Genomic DNA, 7,595 nt, shown 5'->3' on the forward strand with positions numbered 1-7,595 from the left:
TTCCACAAAAACCGACTTCTGCACATGGGCCATAAAGTTTCAATCGCACTGTATGTGCGCGCCCGCACGTGGTATTTTGTGGAAGAGCCACACTGAAGGGGCCAAAGAGCCGCATGTGACTCGCGAGCCACAGTTTGCCGACCACGGGTCTAGGTAAAATAGAGACACAGAGAGAGAGAGGGCTAGAGGTTAGCATGAGCTTCACTTAAGAAGGGAAATTTTCACTCAGCATCCTGTTTTTATTAATAAAAATAAGTTTCTATGTTATGATTGTCACAGTCAGCAACCTACACGTCATACTGCGTGCGTTTTCACAGCACTCCTGTGCTAAGCGAGTCATTGTTAGGTGCTCATTTCCAATAAGTGAGTATTTCCTCCCAAGTCCCTCCCACTGCAGCCTCTTGATCTAGGTTTCGGTGCCAGCCACTTCGGGTTTGGACAGACACAGTAACTTCTCAGGTTTCTAGAACTTGTGGGGTGGAGGGAGATAGCCTGTGTGGTTGATGTCCATGGCAAGGACATAGCTCTGCACCCAGTGCAGTCTGTCCCAGGCAGCCAATCTGTTTGCCAGGCACTGTGCTAAGGGCCTTACACGAACCTCGTTTAGTTCTCATAACCACCCTAGTTGTGGTACTAGTGTTCCTTCTTATGTTATAGGTGAGGAACCGGGCTTCGAGGGATGCATAACTTTCTCAAGGTCATAGACTTTGAAAGTGGCAGAGTGTGTAATTGAACTCAGGGAGTGTGGCTCCAGCCCTTACACCCTAACCTGCTTGGTGGTGGCCCTTCTAGAAGCCTGTGCCTCCACCTGCTTTTGTGTGGCTCGCTGCCCCCAGTTAAAAATCTGAGGACGAATGAGGCAGAACTGGAAGGCCACTGGAAACTTACTACGGACACTTAGAAGACACTCAACTCTCCTCGCTGAGGCCGGGTTGGCCCGAACCAGCTGCTGGACTCCCATGGTGTGGTGGACACCGTCTGGCCACTAGATCCCCCAATACTGAAACCCACGCTGGGTCTTTCCCCTTTTAAGTTAGTCTTAGAACACAAGGGCCATGATTATTAAAAAGTGGGACAACTATGAGAAAAAAACACCATAAATATTAGTGGAGGAAAGCTTGTTTCACAGATGTCTTAAGGTTCTCACCCATTTAAATAAACAAAAACGGGGCATTGTGAATGATGTAAATGGTTTGACTTATGCAACATGCCCTAGCAATAGCTCAGCAGATCCGCATTTGGGAAAGAAACCCTGACTGTGCATCAACGGTTATATAAAGGCATAGTTCAGGTATACGTGCATGATTCATTTTAATGATTGACTGTTTTACTGATTTTTCTACTTCCCATCAACTTCCCATCAGGTATGGGTAGGTAAGAGGTACAAAGGGATTGGGGAAAGGGTTGGGTTTAAATTGTTTTTTCTCATTGAACCTGAGCATGGGTGTGATTAACTTACGTAACCACTAGGTGTCACTGTTGCTTCATGCAAACTTCACCAGCTGCCTGGGTTCTAGTGATATGCTAGGACTTTTACTCTAAGTGTTCAGGGTGTTTGTGTGGGGACAGGAGCAGGAAGGCTCCCATTGTTGCCCGCCGCAACCCCCAATACTCCCATCTTATACATTCTTCAGAGTATACGGATTTCCCAAGGGAATGGATTTCCCAGCCAAAGATCATTATTTCTTGAAGGACTTCAGCAACAGTTTCTTTGAGAAGCAGCAAAGTGTAAAACATAGTAATGGAAAGCAAATGCTAGGCTGCTTTAGGGCAGAGGCACTGCTCTTGGCAGTGCACAGGGTAAAGTTGCAGCCTGTAGCCCAGCAGCGTCCCCCTTTGAAGACTAGGACGCACAATAGGGCTCACGCTGGGGAGGAGTAGGAGTAGGCAGACTGAGTTCTAGGCGATCCACGGAGATGCCTCGGTGAGAAGAGCCCTCAGGGTCACTCATTTCTTGGTGCTGGTTCCTTTGTCGGGCACCCCTTTTGTTGTGGGGCAGCTCTGTTAGAAAGGACATGTTAAGCTAAAACCCAGCTCCCCTCGACCTCCCTTAATCATCCTATATAATAAAAGGGTAATATGCAAATTGACCCTAATGGCAGAACGACCAGAAGGACCGCTCGACCAGTCACTATGAGGTGCACTGACCCCCTCTTGGTACCTTCCCCTGGCCATCAGGCTCTGATTGCCTGACAGCAAAAGGGGAACTGGGGGGTGGGGGGTGGGGGACGAGAGTGACGCCAGGCCAAGGCTCCCGCTGACCCCAGTCACCCCACTCACAGAGGGCGGCTCGCAGTGGAGGTGGGGCAAGCGAGTGGGCGGAATGGCCCACCTCTCAGTCCCTCCCCCCTGGCCTGCAGGCTCCAATCATCCATGGTGTACCAGTTTCCATTATTGGGAAGAAGATACAATAGAACAGCCTGGAAACGGCAAATCTTTTCCCTTATTGATTCTTTATTGCTGGGCTCTAGAGAAATAATGGCCAGGAGCTCCACAAGCTGGCCAGTAAGGCCAGGCTGCGGGGGCTCAGAGGCCCACTGATCCCAAAGGCCAGGCCGAGGGACCCTAGTATTTAATAACCAATCTAGAGTTTATTCAAACAATAGGTCAATTAATTCACTTCAGGAGCTTAGCCCAGCACTTAGAGTGCTTGGAATCCTTTGACGTGGCTATTGTTGCGGTGCTGCAGGTGAGTATCGGCCTGACTGTGTGGCACTCATGGGTTACATACAGATGTGTGATTACGTTCAAGGAGCTCGCAGAATAATGTGTATGAGGGAAATCAGGAGCAGACGCGATGGAAGCATATGCTGCCATACACATGTGAAGCTCTGCAGATGGTATCTGAGCTCAGTTACTGTTTGGACGAAATACGACCTTGAAGGCCTTTTTCAGTCCAATCCCTACGAGCTTTTTTTTTTTTTTTAAATATATTTTATTGATTTTTTACAGAGAGAATGGGAGATCAGCTGCTTCCTGCACACTCCCTACTGGGGATGTGCCTGCAACAAAGGTACATGCCCTTGACCGGAATCGAATCTGGAACCCTTGAGTCCGCAGTCTGATGCTCAATCCACTGAGCCAAACCAGTTAGGGCCCTACGAGCTTTTATTGAGAAGGGTGACCAGAGCAAAGACCCAGCAGCCTTAGCTTCATGGGGAGCAACTGCTTCTAAGAAACCATCTGTGTGGACTAAAAATACAGCAGGCAAAGACATTGCCCTGAATTTCGGTTCTGATAAGACACTGGCCAGCTCATCGGACTCTGGCCCACTGTCCATGTGGATCCGGTGCAGCACAAAGTAGTGGGTGAAGCGGCAGGCTGCTGGGGAGGAGCCCGAGCCTGGGCTGTGCACCGTGCTCCTGCTCATCCCGGCCCCACTGCGCCTGCGGCCTTGCTCTGGCATGCAGGGGGAGTGTCCACGGGAGAGGCTTGCACGGCAGTTGCGCTGCCAGCTGTAAGCCCAGTGTCTGGAGCCCCTGTCTGTCAGCTGAGCAGCACTCCCGCTGTGGGAGTGCACTGACCACCAGGGGGCAGCTCCTGTGTTGAGTGTCTTCCCCCTAGAGGTCAGTGCGCATCATAGCTACTGGCCAGTCATCAGGTCGCTTAGGCTTATATATATATAGATTGTGTCCTGGGTTTTGCTATGATGAAGTTTAGAGTCAGGAGCAGCTCTTTTTCTCCACCTTGGTCCTTCACTACTCATTTAGGTAAATGACAAAATTAATAATTAGATAATTAATTCTTGCATTAGTCACATGTGTTGATTTGGTATTTCTACATACATATGCCCTAATCATATAATGCCTAAGCTTTTACGTTATTTAAACGGTGATGCCATCATAAATAGGAAGGCAGATGGAAATGAAATGGAGACAAGACTCTGAAAACCAAGAACTGTATGTGATAAATTAATGGGCGATTAAGCACAGTAGTGAAAGAAATACTATACTGTGTGCTGCATTTTGTTATGCAATAGAACATACATTTCCCAGAGCAGTCCCTACGATGAATCTAGGTTTAGAGAGAAACCTTTGACGCACAGATTTCGGTTTACTGGAAGATTACTTCACTTAGTTTGCAGGTTCCTCCCCCTCCCCCTGTTGGTTTCCCTCCCGCCTTGCTGATGGCTACTTTTCAGTCTCCCTTTCTGGTTCTTCCTTTTCTTTCCACTCATTGAATTTTGGGGTTCCATGGGCCTCCACTCTTGGTCGTCTTTAGCTATATCCACTCCCTTGGGGACCTATTCCAGGCTTGTGTCTTTAAATACTGTGTGCCAACAACTCCCAAATGCATACCTCCAGTCCGGAATCCCTCTGAGTTCCAGACGTACACACCCAACCCCCACAGAACATCTTGCTGTAAGAACCTCTGGACATGACCTTGGTTATCCCTTCCAGATCCGCTCCCCTCGGCTTTCTTCTCTCAGTCGATGAGAACTGAGAGTAGCAGTTTGTAAGCTCAGAGAGGTAACAGGGGCCGATCACAGACGGACTTGTAGGGACCTTGTGTTTCCTCTGAATAAGATGAGAAGTCATTGGAGGGTTTTGAACAAGGAATGCAATGATCAGACTTATATTTTGAAGGGCTCATTCTGGCTGTTTTTCTGAGAACAGACAGTAGGGGCACAAGGCTATCACGGGGCAGACCAGTTAGGAGGCCATTGCCATGACCCAGGTGTGAGATCATGGTGAATAGTGGAGGTGAGGTAAGTCCTTAGATGCTGGATGTATTTTGAAGGTAGAGTTAATAGGATTTCTTAGCAAAAGGCAGTGCTTTAAAAAAAATAGAGAAGTCAAGGGTGACTCCAAGACTTTTATTTTGAGTATCTGGAAGGAAGGAGTTACCTTCAGTGAGATGTGGAAGACTACGTGTTGAGTTTGGGATATTCGATATAGAAGTGAAATATTTGAATGGGAAATTGAATAGTCTAATCTGGAATTCATGAGGTCTGAACTGGACATATCAATTTGGGAATCATTGGCATATACATAGCATTCAAATCCTACAGAGTGGAAGTGGTTGTAAAAGAAATACATACTCATACAAAATTTTGATAATACAGGGAATTAGAAAAAAAATTACCAGAAACTTCGACATCAAGTATAAGACCTGTTCCTAGTGTGGAATATTTTTCCAGTATATTTTCAATGTATATTCAGATGAATTACATATGTTATCTATTTTATATCATTGGGATAAGCTTTATGTACAATTTTTTTCCTGGTACTTCTTTTTTATTATTGTGGTAAAATACACATTACATACAATTTATCATTGTAACTATTTTAAAGGGAACAGTTCTGTGACATTAGTACATTCACATTGTGACTCTTGGTTCTTGGGCACATTCTTCCTGGAAACACTGGTCCTTCCTTCATTCAAGAAAATTCTTTTCTAGCATTTCTTTTGTTGTTGTTAATCCTCTTCCTGAGGATATTTTCCCCATTGATTTTTTTAGACAGAGCGGAAAGGAGAGGGAGAGACAGAGAGAGAAACATTGATGTGAGAGAGGCACATCGATTAGTTGCCTCCCGCACATGCCCGGAGTGGGGCCAGGGATGGAGCCTGAACCAAGGTACGTGCCCTTGACCGGAATCAACCTGGGACCCTTCAGTCCACAGGCCGACACTCTATCCACTGAGCCGAACCAGCGAAAGCCTAGCATTTCTTGATGATTTCTTTGGTTCCATTTGGTGTGTGTGTGTGTGTTTTAACCAACACACCAGACTTTGAGTCTGCATTTGGAGGAGAGCACAAGAAGGGTTTGAGGGGCGTCTCTAGTCTTACCCTCTTGGGCTGCTTCAGGACTTAGGTGTTAGCTTTGATGGGGATGAAGACCTTTGTCTTGGAGACAGGCCATCGACGTTTTGTGCAGATAAACCAAGGATGCAGAATGAAAAAAAGCCATGGGAGCCTGCTACAGAACCGGAGCTGCACGCGGTGTGAGTGCCTGCCTGTGAGCAGTAATGCCCCTGCTTCCCCAGGTCACCTGCGGAGGGGGACATGTGGGCTCTCAAGAGAGAATTGTTTCTGTTTGATGATTCGTGCATCTTGGCATCTGGAATGCAATGGACTGTTCTCTGTCTGGGAGCCAGGAATCTGGGAAGTGGGTGGGGACAACAGATGTGGTTCACTCTTTCACAACGGCACTGGAGAGAGCTTATCAACACTCAGTGAACAGGCAGCAGCTTAATGCGGACGATGATGAAGGCGGGACATGTGTGAGGGTGTGAGTGAGGACAAGGGCTGAGCTTGGGGAATTTTGGAGACTATTTCAGTGCCTCATTCAGTGCTGGGCACGTGGTACTAACTTTAAGCTGGACATTTCCTTATGGGCGAGGGGAGTCTGATTGAACCTGATTTAAAATGAACTGTTTTGTTTCCCTAATTTTCTTGGTTTTAATAAGTTATTAGCAAAACCAATGAAATGCTAGTCATATACCTTGACTAACTGCTTCAGTGATAATAAAACATAAACATTAAATACTTGTGTGCTCCAGAGATAATCAGTTATTTTTACAACATTCACACTAAAGAGATAGTTCAAGACCAACAAAATGTTGGGAAGGAAATATTTTTTTAAATTAAAAAGTAGATTTGATGCTCAGGAGGCATCGTGTTGTAAGGGATGGCTGAAGCCCCAGATCTGGACATCTTAACAATGGTAAACGTGGGTTGAATTAGATAACTTGGAGAAGCCCTGCTTTCTCTGAAATTCCAAAAGCCTCCTTTTCTTTTCCTTGTTTGGGTGGCGGAATCACCATCCCTCCAGTTCCCCAACTAGAAAGTGTGGGAATCGTTTTTGAGTTGTCTCCCTTCCTCACCTCCCGTGAATCAAAAGCAGGTGTAGAGGAAAGAACCAGGTTCAGATCCCTGTCTGGCCTTCCCACACACATGGGGAGCTCCATGGTCTTGGTCACAACACATATGCTTCCAAGTCTGTTTCCTTATCTGTAGAAGAAAACAGGGTTAAAACCATTTGCCACCGAGGTGGAGATAGTGTATGTAAAGCGCAGAGCTCAACAGCAGCCACAGACTAGGTCCTTGAGACATGGTAGCTACTATCAAATAGGAGCTAAAGCTTCATAATAGCTACACACTAGCTCTTCCTGGCTGCTGGCCTCCATTCTACGAGCACTTTACACATATTTAATTTTTATTAAAACAACATGATTGCCCCCATATCTATTTCAGACGAGGAAACTGAGGCAGAGAGAGGTTTAGTAAGTGACCAAGGTCACAGAGCCAGTACGTGGGAGGACCAGGATTTAATCCTTGGTCAGTCAGACTTCACAGTCTGTGATCAACTACCAAAGTATTTTGATGTTTGCTCTGGTAAAAATGTCCATTCAATTCTCGAACTTAGGTTATTGTCATATTCTTCAGACTGCCCTCGCTGGCAGCCTTTACCTTGCTCCACCAGTTCTCCTCTCTGCCCCAGAGGTGTCTTTCTAAAATACACATCTGTTTACATTTCACCCCAACTTAGAAACTGAAGGCTTCCATTTGCTCACAGGATAAAGTGGACAACCCTGAGTGTGGCACACAAGGTCCTGCAGATGTAGCCTCTGCCTCCATGTGTAGCCTTATTT

This window comes from Myotis davidii, unplaced genomic scaffold (genome assembly GCF_000327345.1).
Source record: "Myotis davidii unplaced genomic scaffold, ASM32734v1 scaffold523, whole genome shotgun sequence".
NCBI classification, from domain to species: Eukaryota; Metazoa; Chordata; class Mammalia; order Chiroptera; family Vespertilionidae; genus Myotis; species Myotis davidii.